The sequence below is a fragment of the Hemicordylus capensis genome, chromosome 10 (genome assembly GCF_027244095.1).
Source record: "Hemicordylus capensis ecotype Gifberg chromosome 10, rHemCap1.1.pri, whole genome shotgun sequence".
NCBI lineage: Eukaryota > Metazoa > Chordata > Lepidosauria > Squamata > Cordylidae > Hemicordylus > Hemicordylus capensis.
In genome coordinates, this window is record NC_069666.1 from 6,404,710 (window position 1) to 6,418,859 (window position 14,150).

At 47.9% G+C, this 14,150-nt stretch overlaps 1 long non-coding RNA gene across 1 annotated transcript in view; it reads right to left on the minus strand.

The window, feature by feature from the left end:
• Nucleotides 1-11,220, minus strand: part of LOC128335083 (uncharacterized) — a 28,695-nt gene extending 17,475 nt beyond the window's left edge. The window contains exons 1-2 of the long non-coding RNA XR_008311501.1: nt 11,095-11,220; nt 9,473-9,629 (exon numbers count right to left, since the gene is read on the minus strand). This is a non-coding gene — a long non-coding RNA (uncharacterized LOC128335083). The remainder of the gene's footprint in view (nt 1-9,472; nt 9,630-11,094) is intronic.
• Between the last annotated feature and the right edge of the window lie 2,930 nt (nt 11,221-14,150).

A 14,150-nucleotide genomic window follows, 5' to 3' on the forward strand; every position in this document is an offset into this window, starting at 1 on the left:
ACTGACCCTGCTTAGCCAAGGGGACAACTTCTGACGACACCGAGAAATTCATCCTCGCTACCACAAGACCATCTCACAAAGATATCTTGGTTCGCCACTGCACCAGACACAGACATAAAAATTTGCTTTTGTCCCGCCTCCCTCCCTCACCCCCAGGGTATCCCTATAGCAGCTAGGGAGGACTCACAATAGATTTAACACCAGTAAGGATTCTGAGGTGGGTGGGGGGAGAATGCGCATAGCATGGAAGAGGAATAGAGAAAGGACTGGAAAGGATGTGAAATGAAGAAGCCCGGTTTTTCTGACCTTTTAAGGTTTTCTACCAAACCTCTTTCTCAACCTGAAACAGAAACACTTACATGATCTTGAGTTGTTCTACAGAAGCTGCCGTCTACCGAGTCCGACCTTTGGTCTCTCTAGCTCAGTATTGTCCACACTGACTGGCAGCGGCTCTAGCATTTCAGGCAACGGTCTTTCCCAGTCAGAGGGGCACCTAGGTAATTTTGTAGCCTGGACCTAAAGGCATTCCCCCTCCCACACCACCATCACCACTGCCACCACCGCCAGATAAGCTGCAATGCACTTTTATTTTATTTTTTTTACACCAGATCATGCTCAGGGAAAGCTGGAAACTATTTTTACTTTTGGAAGAGATTCTGATTAAGAGATTTCCCGCCGACTTGCAGAGAGCTACCACATTCTGCACGTTAAGAATTCGGAGGCCCCTCCCCACAGCCTGCAGGGGACTGGACTTCTGCCCAGAAGTCCAGTCCAAATAACACCACTGTTCCCAGTCCCCGCTAGAGGATTGAACCTGGGACTGTCGGCATGCAAAGCAGATGCTCTTCCACTGAGCTACAGCCCCATCCGCTATACAGCAATGAGAGCTAGAAGCATGTTCCTCTTTTTAAAGAGTAATCATCAAGACTCCGTTTCTAAAAATCTGCAAAATCACAAAGGTGGTCCCCAGGACCATTCCATATCCATATTATCCACCACCAACCCACCCACAGGGCAAAGCAGATGCTTAGCCCATATACCAGACTTTCTAGGAACACTTTGTACAAATATAGTACAAAGACTCAACTCTCCTTGGCTTTCCCACCACATTTATCTGCAGCTGCTTCTGTCCCCTCCCTCTGGAAGGAAAAGCCAAGAATCTGGACGATGTCGTCAACTGCTGGAAGACAGTTTCGAGAAATGCGTTATAAATGTTGTTTGTTTTATGTTTTTTAAACTTGTTGTGCCTTTGTGCCTGAGCCTTTGGATGGGGCGGTCTAGAAATGTAAATAAATAAATAAATTTAAAAGATTTTTTAAGCATACCAAGTTTTAGCAATGTTGTCAGAGGAATGGAAGTGAACATTAGCAGGAATGCCCTTTGAAGATTACTCCATGGAGAGAGGACAGTTTGTTCACCTAATCCTGACCCTAGCCCTTTCCTCTGTGCAGAAATGACTGTAATTTTACCTTCATAATTTAGGGGTCAAGATAAGAAGAGGGGCGATAACACCCAGAAAGCTGTAAGTGCAACAATTTCCCATCCCTAGGGGGTAAACACTGATGAAAATCATGATGAGCATTCATCCCCCAAGATGGTATCGATGCCCAAAAGTTGTGGACCAGATTCCTGGGCATCTTCAGGTAGAAATCTGGGCATGTCCAGGTAGAACTGAGAAATAGCCCTTGGCAACTTGGCGCTGGTGGGCAGACCTTAAGAGGTTTGGGGGTGAAAAAACCAAAGTAAGCTCTGGAAACCGCCTGTCCTCTCCTTTGAGAGTCTTTTAGCAGAAGCTGTTCTCGGCTAGGCGGATTCCTTCGGTGTCTTACTGAGACGACAGATGGCAAGGTTCCCCCTTTTAGTAATTCTGTATCTGAGCTTCACTGGCTGCTAACCTCCCGTTTTAAGCTTCACATCGCTTCCATCTGTGCCTTGACAGCTCACTGGCGAAGGTTTTCTTGCTACGGTTCACCAGCCTGACCTTGCCGAAGGGGCTGGAAGCCATCTGAAAAGGATTATGAGCCAGCAAGCATAACAGAGAGCAGTCACACGTAAGGAAACCTGCCGCTTAAACCAGGGCTTGTCTGATGATGGCAAGCAGGACGAAAAGGCACTCCGCATTATTGTACCACCGGCCTAGCCCAAAGCTGCATGACTTTGGGCCTCCTGAAAATGTCGCACTACAACTCCCATCATCCCTATTAGCCATAGTGGCAGGGGGTGATGGGAGTTGTAGTCCAAAAATAGCAAGAAGGCTGGCGTTCTGTAGCTCTGGCCTAACTGCACCAGAGAACTAACTGGTTCTCTAACTGGAGGCCTGGTCTAACTGGTTGTCTAACCAGAAAACTAACTGGTTCTCTAACTGCACTGCTAGGGTAGTCAGTACCATCTGGGGGATGAATGCACATTGTGACATTTGACAAGGTCTACAGCCCCAGTGATGGAAAAGAGGCGATAGCACACCACTACTTGCAGCTTGCAGCCTATCAGCATGCTTTTATTGCCCCGGCCGTGCGGCCTGCAGTGGCCAAATTTGTAATGGTGTTTCAGAAGCATTTAAAAGTTTTAAAAACATAAGAACTTCTATCAATTTGTAGGGATGTTGTCAGAAGAATGAAAATAAAAATTGGGAGGAAAGTCCTCGAAAGATTACTCCATGGAAAGGGGACAACATTAGGTTCATTGTTACCCTAACTCTGACCGTAACCCTTTCTTCTAAGCAAAAATGACTGCAACCCCTGAAATGCAAGGGGTTAGCATTAAACCCTGCTAACTGGACAAAGAGGCACCTTTGAACATGGTGATTCTCTTTATTTAGAAGGGGGAGAGTAACTGGCCCTATCCACCCCCGGCACAGGACCTCCAGTGACTGTTCGCCCTAAGCCATTTTTGGAAGGGCAGTATAGAAATAAATAAAATTTTATCCTAATCGTAGGGATAAAAGAGGGGTGGTAACTCAAAGCCCATTCACACATTATGTTCAACACTCGTTCGAGCATACGGTGTACACAGGTACAGATTGATACACAGGTACAGTCATTGACATGATATGCTGAAAGCATATACAGAAGTACCCTTCCTTTCTGTACCATGCATTTGAAGTCCAACTCGACTTCTGTGCTAGAGATGTGCTCCAAACCAGAACTGCCTCATTTAATTCTTATTTTTTAAAGTCGCATGGGGGTGTGTGTCCCTAATCCTCCCTCATGCCAAATCCCTCCCTCAAATGGCTCCTCAGATGCTATTTGTCCTCAAGTGACAATTTCCTGGAAAATCACTAATTTTAGAAGGGGCAACTTTGGGTTGGGGAAAGTTGAAGGAAAGAGGAGAAAAGGACGACCAGCAGCAAGGCGGATGGACTCAATTACGACAGCGATGAATGCATCACTGAGAAGCCAAGTGGAAGACAGATCATCCTGGAGAGAATCTCTCTATGTGGTCGCTAAGTGTCGACACCAACTTGACGGCACTTAATCAATCAATCAACTTTGGGTGGGGAAAATGGCGTGAGAGGGAATGGTTAAGCTCTCCATCTACTGCACCACAGTCCTGATCAGGATCAGGGCTGGTGTTCCCTGCAACAGGAATTCCTCACTGAAGCTTGGAATTGTAGTCAACACCACCTACTGGGAATCCCTGTTATGGGGGTACTGACAAGGGCCCCAGCACCGTTTTGAAATGAAATGAAAGAGGAGTTTTGTCCAGCTCAGAGCCTCCCTGGCCAGTCAGTGTTTGCATGCCTGTCCAGTCTGATCCTGAAGACACGCAGGATTTCAAGCACTTTGCCTCCCCATCTGCTCTCCAATTCCACCAGATTCCACACTATTGCCAAGTCATGTGTGTTTCACTTAATTACTCAGGATTTTGCTGCAAGGACCTATGCTCAAGCCTTCAGCTAGTTCAGGTAACTAGTCCGCTTTTGCTTTCTCTGCAAATTTGCAAAGTTATAGGACAAGCAAAGCAAGCCCTGTGGGAACTGAAACAGAGAGACTTTAAAACAAGGCAGATGGGTGGGGGCGGAGGAAGGTAGAGATGGAGCACAGAATTAATCTCTGTACATTTAGCAGAAACCAACAGGAATCTGTTCCCCTCTCACTTGGCCAACATAAAGACTTGACACTCAGCCCAACGGGAAGTATTTCCTAGGACAAGAGTTTCTAGCCTTGGGTCCCCAAGATGTCATTGGAATACAACTCCCATCATCCCCAGTTGCTGGTCATTGTGCCTGGGGAATATGGGAGTTGTCGTCCAGTGACATCTTGGGCACCAAGGTTGGGAACCCCTGTCCTAGGAAATGCTTGGGCTGAGTTTCAAGACTCTGTGTTGGCCCAGTGACTACGACTCCCATCACCCCCAGCCCCTGGTCATTGTGCATGGGGATGATGGGAATTGTAGTCCAAGAACATCTGGGGGACCCTGTTGGGGACCCTGTTCTAAGAGGAAGCCAGCAGCTGGAAAGCTGTATAGGATCTCTGAAAACATCTGGAGGGCAGGGCCCGGAGTGGGGAAGGTGGGTGGATTACAGCTACTTCTATTATCCCTCCCCCCAATAATCCTGCGATTTAGCCTCATTGTAGCTCCAGGTTCTGCTCCGCTTCCCACAAAACCGCTAATGCGATTATGCTATCAGGACGCTATCATCTCTTGTATCACTCTTGATAATCCAAGACAGCGGGGGCAGGGCGGAAGGAAGAACAAAAAGGACAATTTAATTGTATTAACAGTTTTGCCAAGTCAGTTTCCAGGAGGTTTCGTCTGCATAAACAGAAGGCTTCCATATCCTTTGCAGAATCTTTGCAGATTCAAAGAGCAACGGGGGAAAGAAAAAGAAAAAGAAACCTGTTTGGCAACCAGGAAACCCCAAAAGCTCAATTAGAATAACCACATTGATTGCCTTGAATGCGACAACGTTATGACACAATTAGGGGGTGGAAATTATATAGATATAGATATTATACCCATAGCTTAGTGGTAGAGCATCTATTTGCATGCAGAAGGTCCCAGATTCAATCCCTGGCAGCATCTTCAGACAGGGGTGGGAAAGACCCTTGCCCAAAACCTGAAAAGCCACTGCCAGTCAGACAGTACTAAGCTAGATGGACCAAGGGTCTGACTTGGTATATAGGGCAGCTTCTGAGGTGGCACTGAAGAACAACGTAAAAACAGCGATGACAGTTTCCTGCTTTGAGCAGAGGGTTGAAGACGACCACCTCCAGGGTCCCTTCCAGCTCTAAAACTCTACGATGAGCCTTGCTGGCTGGATCAAGCCAAAGCCCACCGAATACAAAACGCATTGCAAGCATCTCAGCAAACACAAAGTGCTAGGCAGTGCAAGAGATAGGCTTGTGGTTGTCTGCTCTCTGCCCACCTTTGGGGATGGGGGGCACAGCTCAGTGGTAGAGCATCTGCCTGCTTGCATGCAGAAGGTCGCAGGTTTAGTCCCTGGCAGCATCTCCAGGTAGGGCTGGGAGAGACGCCTGCCTGAAACCTTGGAGAGCTGCTGCCAGTCTGTGTAGGCAGGACTGAGCAAGATGGACCAATGCTCTGACTTGAGCTCAGGCAGCTTCCTAGCTTTGTCTTGACTACCCTCTCTGGATTTCATTTCCTAACTACCACCCCATGATTCCCGTCCCTTAACACATCCTGGACCAGTTCCGGCCTCCAATAAGAAGTCTCCGGGGAGGTATATCTGAAGGGCTGCCACACAAAAGAAAGAGCAGACTTGCTCTCTGTGGCTTCTGACTAGAATCAGTGGGTTGAAATGACAAGGAAGCAGATTTAGGCGGGACATCAGGAAAAACTGCCTAACTCTGAGAGCTGTTGGGCAGTGGAACAGTATGCCACATGAGGTGGCGGGCTCTCCTTCGCTGGAGATTTTCAAACCGAGGCTAGTCAGGCACCTATCAGGCAGATACAGTGGCAGTTTCCTGCAGCGAGCAGAGGATCGCTCAAGAGCAGGAGTTCCCAACCTGTGGCACTCCAGATGTTGATGGACTACAACTCCCATCATCCCCAGCTACCATTTATTGTGGCTGAGGATGAGGGCAGCTGTAGTCCATCAACATCTGGAGCGCCACAGGTTGGGAACTCCTGCTCTTGAAGCCATCCAAGGTCCCTCCCCACTCTGATATTCTACAATTCTATAAGGAGGTCCTTTCCGGGGGTGGGTGGGTTTGGTTTGAAGGCAAAGATTTCCTCACAGCTGGACCTTGGCAACAGCCACTTCCCACGGGCGATGAAACACGCCAGTTGGCAGCTGGGGGATCGCCGGGGGTGGGGGGTGGGTTAATTAGCTGGCTCCCGGGAATGGCCCACGCCGTTAATCGCGGCCGCTTCCTCCCCTGGGTGCCGTCTCCCTGTCGCTGGCAGATGTTTCAAACAAGGGCTTTTGTCGGCCGGCAGCGTTTATAGGCCTTGCGAGCCACAAAACGGTGAACTCCACCACACATGGCAACAAGGGGCCTTTGTCCTCCCGTGCGGAGGCTGCGATGCGGGCGGGAGGGCAGAGGGAAGCCGCTCTGGGAAGTTATGCATGGGGCAGAGTTGCCCACATGTGCGCAGAAAGGCAATTGAGAGCAGGGCAGCAGCTGTGCTATGGCCGAAAATGAGGAGGCTTAGATCTCTGGGACCTGGCCTGGGACAAAGGGAGAGACAGAGGGGGCGCCGTCATGCCAGGCAAAGGTCTCATTCTGCCGTGGAAACACAGCTAGCCACCAAAGGTTCCCAGCTCACCCACTTAAAGTGGAGGCCTGCCGTTTCTGTGGTTGCATGCATGCCCCACCATGCATGCATGCACCCAGATCCAGCCCAGATCTTCAGAGCGTCCCATAGCTTCTGCTCCCTTCTGAGGAGAGCTGGTCTGGCGGGAGCGAGCAGGAAGTGTCCCCTCTGCTAAGCAAGGTCCAACCAGGTTTACATTTGGATGGATTCGGTACGAGCACTGTCGGCTGAAGATCCCCTCCGGGGATGTGGCCATAGCTCTGGCAGAGCATCCGATTGCAAGCTGAAGGTCCCAAGTTCATTGTGTGGCACCTCCAGGTATGTCTGGGAAAGACCGCCCCCACCCCCACCCCCCACCGAGTCTGAAACCTTGGAGAAACTGCTGCCAGTCAGTGCAGACAGGCTGCGCGAGATGGACTCACGGTCTGACTCGGAATAAGGCAGCTTCCTATGTTCTTGAATTTGGGGATGGGGCCATACCTCGTGGTAGAGCATCTGTCTGGCATGAGAACAGGTCCCAGTTTCAATTCCAGGCAGCATCTCCAGGTATGCCTGAGAGATGCTCCTGCCTGAAACCTTAGAGAGCTGCTGCCAGTCCGTGCAGAAGATACTGAGCTAGATGGGCCAATGGTCTGACTCAGTATACGGCAGCTTCTTATGTCTATTTGCATTGACACACAACTGTAAGCATAAAATAGGAGTGTTTAAAAAACAAGCAGCACCAAAACAGAAGCTCGCAGGTCAAACGGAACTACTTTGAGAGCACTGCAAATTCTAGAACAGGGCTGCATAACTTCCGCCCTCCAGCGGCTATTGGACTACAGCCCCCATCATCCCCAGCCACAGTGACCACTGTAGCTGGGGATGATGGGAGTTGTAGTTCAACATCTGCAGGAGGGCCAAAGTTGTGCAGACCTACTCTAGAACAGACAGAGCTGCCTTCTTCTGAGTCGGCCCTCCGGGGGATTGAAAGTGGGATGTTCCACACGGCACACGCAGAGCACGTTCTGCGCCACTGGCCTGTGGTTCTCTCCATTTGTGAACTTTGTAGGTCCCCAGATGATCCGGATGCTAGAACATCTCTCTGCTGAAGATAAGCAGTCATTCCCTCAGCCCAGAGAACCCTGGGAATTATAGTTCTACAAGGGGGCTAGGGGGCTCTAAACAGAATCTCAGCCCCTTGTCTAAACTACAATTCCCAACATTTTTACTTATTTATTATTATTTCTGTGGCCGCTATGGTCACAGGGGAGTGAAATTTCCAAACGCACAACAGCCAGAGAATTATTCTGGGTCAGAAGAGGCTTTGCAAAACATCTTGGAAGGGTCCTTTCATCACGTTTCCACTTCCCGGCAGGAACCCTGGAATTCACTCCGGCCAGGTGTGCCTTGCAGACAAAGGCACTTATGATTTCCCTACTTCCCTGCAATCTGTACAGATGGCGCCAGCTGCCATTAAATGGAAGTTAGATTACTCGCCCTATGACATGTGATAACATACTAATAGGCCTAACAATCAAGATAGCCAGGCTTAATAACTTGGAAAGGAATGATCGGATGCCAAGCATATTCTTTGTCAGTCACATCAAAATTGAGCTCTCAGATTCTCTAACGCAGATGAAGTCTGTCTGCCTGTCTAAAATATGCAACATCTAGTCTGGAGGAGAGCTGGTCTTGTGGTAGTGAGCTTGAATTGTCCCCTTTGCTAAGCAGGGTCCACCTTGGTCTGAATTTGGATGGGTGACTACCTGTGTGAGTGTTGTAAGAGATTCCCCTTAGGGAATGGGGCCATAATAACTCAGCGGAAGAGCATCTGCATGCTTGCGTGCAGAAGGTCCCAGCTTCACTCCTTGGCAGCATCTCCAGGTAAGGCTGAGAGAGACCCCTGCCTGAAACCTTGAAGAGCTGCTGCCAGTCAGAGCTGAGTCAACAACAGTGAGATAGACAAACCAATGGTCTGATTCGGTATAAGGCAGCTTCCCTATGTTGCTAGTTTGCCTCTGTTTCTTTTAGACTGAGACCCCTTTGGGGACAGGCTACTAATGTTTCGAAAAGCTGCTCTGAGTCTGGGACAGAGAAGATATAAAGCAAATAAACAGGTTTCCAAATGATGGGATGTTTTGGAAGGAGGGAGTTATTTGTTTGTATACCGCCCTTCAGGTTTCTCCAAGTAGCTTATTTACAATGAAAGAAAAATTAAAAGAAATTAAAACACGGCTTCTGGCTGTGGTTGCGGGTGGTTTTTAAAAGCCAGCCGGCATGGCATGAGGGCTAGAAACTTGGGGTGAAACATTAGATTCACAGGTTACCCAATTCTAAGACACCGAGGCAAGGGGAATTATGCATGGTGTGGGGAAAGTGGAGAGAGAGAAGTTCTTCTCTCACAACACTAGAACCAGGATTCATCCCATGAAACACAGTGCCAGGAAACTTAAGACTGACAAAAGGAAGTACTTTTTCACACAGTGCATAATTAATCGGCAGAACTTTGCTTCGGACCGGAGTTTGGGCACATCCCTAGAGTTGGTGACATCAGGAGCTGCATCCAGGGGTGTAGCTAGCCGAGAAGAGACCTGCGTTCACCCCTCTCCCTGGCGGCCCCTCGGAGTGAGGGAGATAATGAAGGAAATAGGGAGGGGTGGACCTGGGTGGGGGGTCCTCAGGAGCTGAAGGGCCCAGGTTCTTTGAACCCATCCGTTCAACTATAGCTATACCCTTGGCTACATCGCCAAAACCTTTTTACCCGTCCTACCTCGTAGAGAAAGGTGCAGTCTTGCAGAAGTGCAGTCTCTCTCCACAGAGAGTCTCTCTTTCCTTCTTTGGCTTGTCCATCTCCCAGGATCTTATTGATTGCCTTCAGGAATTATGGCTCTCCTCTAGCCTCAGATCTGACACTGGCAGCCCTCTTACTAAGCAAAGCAAAGCAAACGTCTGTCACTCAGTACCCTCTTACCAGTCACTACCCCAGGACAGCTGCTGTTGGGCCAACTCCCATTAACCCTGTTCACTGGCCACTATGGTGGAAGATGGAGAGCTGGTCTGGTGGCAGCAAGCATGACTTGTCCCCTTAGCTAAGCAGGGTCCACCATGGTTGCATATAAAAGGGAGACTAGAAGTGTGAGCACTGGAAGATACTTCCCTTAGGAGATGGGGCCACTCTGGGAAGAGCAGAAGGTGCCAAGTTCCCTCCCTGGCATCTCCAAGGTAGGGCAGAGAGAGATTCCTGCCTGCAACCTTGGAGAAGCCACTGCCAGTCTGTGAAGACAATACTGAGCTAGATAGACCAATGGTCTGACTAGGTATATGGCAGCTTCCTATATTCCTATGTTCCTATGATGGGAGTTGCCATCATAAGCATGCATGACAAGAGGAAACCACCACTTTGTCTCACCATCTTAACACAAGCATGAGTTGTGAATGCTACAGTGGGACCATGAGGTTTCTTTAATCAGGAGATCACTGCCCAAACCCGATGTGGGGAAGAAAACAAAACAAAACACCCTCTTCTTTCATGGAGGCAACCAAGCCACTATTTCAGGTATATGCAGATTAATAGCAGTTCAGCCCTTTTCTGATATACAGTGTAAATGCCTTAACAGTGCAGTCCAAGAATAAATTTACAACTTGCAAAAGTTAATTATCGCATGTTTATTTACTGTATTTTTGCAATTCATGGTGCTTTCCTTTCCCTTTCCCCATATAAACCTCTTTGAACACCTTTTTGTTGAAAAATAGTGTATTCCGCTGAGTGAAACCATTGATCCATCCAGCTCAGTACTCTTTACACTGACTGGCAGCAGCTCTCCAAGGTTTCAGGCAGGGGTCTTCCCCAGCCCTACCTGAAGATGCTGCCAGGGATTGAACTTGAGAAATTCTGCATGCAAAGCAGATGGTTTCCCACCGAGTTCCAGCTCCATCCTCCAAGGTGGCATACGTGGGTCTCATCCAGGCACTGACCACACCAAGACCTGCTTAGCTTCCACAAGGCGTGTCCTTAGAACACACTCTGGGACCCAATGAAATAACAACTCAGGTCCATATTTCAGAACTGAAAGCAGAGCTAACAGAAGCAGGAAGTTACACGTATGCTGCAATTTACATATATGCCATTCGTGGCACTCATTCATTAATTACAAGCAGAAAACTAAAGCCCGGGGACATCTCTCTTCAGAAGCAACCCATTAGATCTAGTTTCTGCTCCTCCACTTTATAATTCTCCCAGCCCTCTGCTGTCTCAAAGGGCTGGCTCAGCACCTGTGGGGTGATTGATTGTAAGCAGCTGAAGAGGTCTATAGCACTGCTGCTTTATCTACTGCCACTCCCGACTGAGAAATAAAACAAAGGGGCATGGGATAGGTGCAATGACCGACTTACCAGGGACAAGCGAGCTTGGTCAGTCTCTCCCCACCCCTTTAGCAGCAGCCAGATCTGCAAAACTCAGCCTGCAGCAGGTAAAGCTTCACAGCACATCTAGTCACTAACTGTTCTCACCTGCTAACTCCCTGGCACAAACCTCTCTTAAAGGCACAGGAGCAGGGATTGTATAACATTTGGCAAGTCTAACATGGGAAGAGGTGGACTCAATTCTGGGGCAATTCTGCAAGGTTTCAGAGACCTCTCTAATAACATAGTAGCATTTTGTTTGCTGCTTTATTCAAAATCTTGTTCCTTCCCTGTCTCTTAATGTCAGGGATTGAGAAGTATGTTCTTTTGAGCCTCGTGATTCTGTATTTCTAGGTATTTATCAAGCGCATTTTTACTTTTATACGCCCATACCTTCAAGGAGCTCAGGAGGGCATGCACTATCCACTGCACTGCCCCCCCCGGGTGTTTTGTCCTTACAACAACCCTGTAAGGTAGGTTAAGTCAGTAGAGAGTAAATGGCCTATGTCTGGAAAGTGACTGTGTACATATGCAGGCAATAATGCTTGCCCAGCCCTCTAGGAGAGGGGTTCTCTACCTGGGTTCCATGGAAATTAATGCAAAAATTAACTTAGCTAAAAGACTAAATAATTCATTTGGTCTCTTTGTAAGCTGTTCTTGTAGTGGTTTATCCAACAGGGGGGAAAAGAGTCTATGGGTAATACTTGAGAATCTGTGAGGTCCGTAGGTGCAAAAAGGTTTAAGGGCCCCTGCTCTCAAATTTACCTGTAAATGTGGTACCTAAAAAGCCCTGCTGGATCAGGCCCAAGGAGGCCCATCTAGTCCAGCATTCTGTTTCACACAGTGGCCCACCAGATGCCTCTGGGGAGCCCACCGGCAAGAGCTGAGGGCATGCCTTCTCTCCTGCTGTTGCTCCCCTGCAACTGGTATTCAGAGACACCTTGCCTCTGAGGCGGGAAATGAGCTATAGCCCTCAGACTAGTAGCCATTGATAGACCTGTTCTCCATGAATATATCTAAACCCCTCTTAAAGCCATCCAGGCTGTTGACTGTCACCACATCTTGTGGCAGGGAATTCCATAGGCTGATTATACATTGTGTGAGAAAGTACTTCCTTTTGTCGTTTGTAGAGGAGACAAATGTACACTTGGCAATTGAGATGCAGGCAGGGAGGACTAGTGGCTTTAAGTGGAGAGGAGAGTTCCATATGTGTAAGCAGCGCACATATGGAGCTCCACCTGAAGCAACTGGGGAAATAATCCCTTTGCACAGACACCTCTGAGGTAGGTTAGGTGGCGAGAAAGCTCCTTGATTTACAAAGAGGAGAAACCCACTGCTTGGTTATTGCACCTAAACCCACCATGACGAAACCTTGCCTCTGGTCTCTCATGTTTCAAGCGACACATGGTGTTATAGCCACAGGTTCGGGAAGGAAAAAACGAGAAATCCAAGGGCGTCTTCCAAGTCCTCTTTTCTGCATTAGCACCCCATTAATCAAATCCCCCCAACCTGCGGCTCATTTCCAACATCAATTTGGAAGGCCATGCTGGAGCAACATTTGTGGTTTCATTTGGATTTCCTTGTCTCTATTAGGACTTAATCAAGACCATTCAAGCCCTGACTTCACTTAATAACAGTGGGCAACAGCCATACTAAATTAGTTGTGACAAATCCCATCAAAATGAATGGGACTTAAGTTAGTCATGACTAAGCACCACTTACATAAATGAGACAAGTTAATCATGACGAACTAGACTGGATGTTGCTCAGCTATATTACCTGAGATTTATAGAGCACTGTCTGAATGCTCACAGAGCTTTGCCCACATTATTTCAGGTATCCTTACAACAATCCTGCAAGGTAGGGCAGGTTTATTTATCTCCATATTGCAGCTGGGAGAACTGAGGCTGAGAGAACTGCCTAAGACCTAGCTACTCATGGCTGAAGAGCTTATATATATACCCAAGATAAGTCCAGTAACAGTAATGGGTGTTTAAGAGAATCTTTGCATTTGTGCTCTGTAAATTTAACACTGGTAGTGGGAAAGCTTAAGGAACAAGTTGAAGACAGATCATCCTGGAGAGAACCTATTGATGTGGTTGCTAAGAGTCGATACCGACTTGACGACACTTAATCAATCAATCAGTGGGAAAGCAAGACCCAGTCTTGGTTGAGACCTAAACGTATAAACTCAAACTTGGAAATGAATTCCAGTTCAGCATTTCTTACGCCAGAGTTTCCCTTTTAAAGTTCTTTAAAGAGTGGTGATTTCGGAACATAACTGTCTCTTCAAAAAAAAGAATGAGGAAGTTCAATTCAATTCCTTCATTACGACCAGAACAAGGAAGTGCTTAATTCCACAGTGGATCTGCTTGTACTTACTGGGAAACAGCTGCAATTCAGATGCATCCAGCAACACAGGCTATCTGGAGAGGGAGTTATGGGCGGGAGGGATAGAAAGGAAGCTAGTGGACTCTCTAGTTAGTACATGTGTCTGCAGACTATCAAATGGGTCTCCAAAAGGCATCTTCCCAGATCCGCCAGCATGATAAAACAGGGACAAAATGAGGACAGGGACATAATGGGTTTCAGAAAACGGAGACTATCTCCAGTAGGCCAAGTTGGAGCTTCTGTGATTGTGTGATTGATTCATGACTGCTCAAGAAAGAGTTCCCTGCACGTAGCTAGACACATTTTCCTCTTCCTTGTTGCTTCACACAATTAACGTGCTGAGTTATTGCACTCACAACAGGTCCTCGGGGGTATCTCCTGGTGGGCCCCGATATAAATTGAGCCCATAGCATGATCTGCTGCTGCATTTCTGGTGGGACAAAGATGTCTCGCATATGGTTTCACTTTTAAGTGGCACTTCCAGCCAAAGTTCTGTATCGGCCCTGTTTGGTTTGGGTGGAATCCAGACATTGAAGGTTCCAGAGCTACTATTTCCCAACAAGCCATTTTCAATGGCAGATGGACGGACCCCACTCCAAAAGTCCACGCTGATGCCTCTTAATAAATGCCTTGCATCAAAAATGCTGATTGCTGAG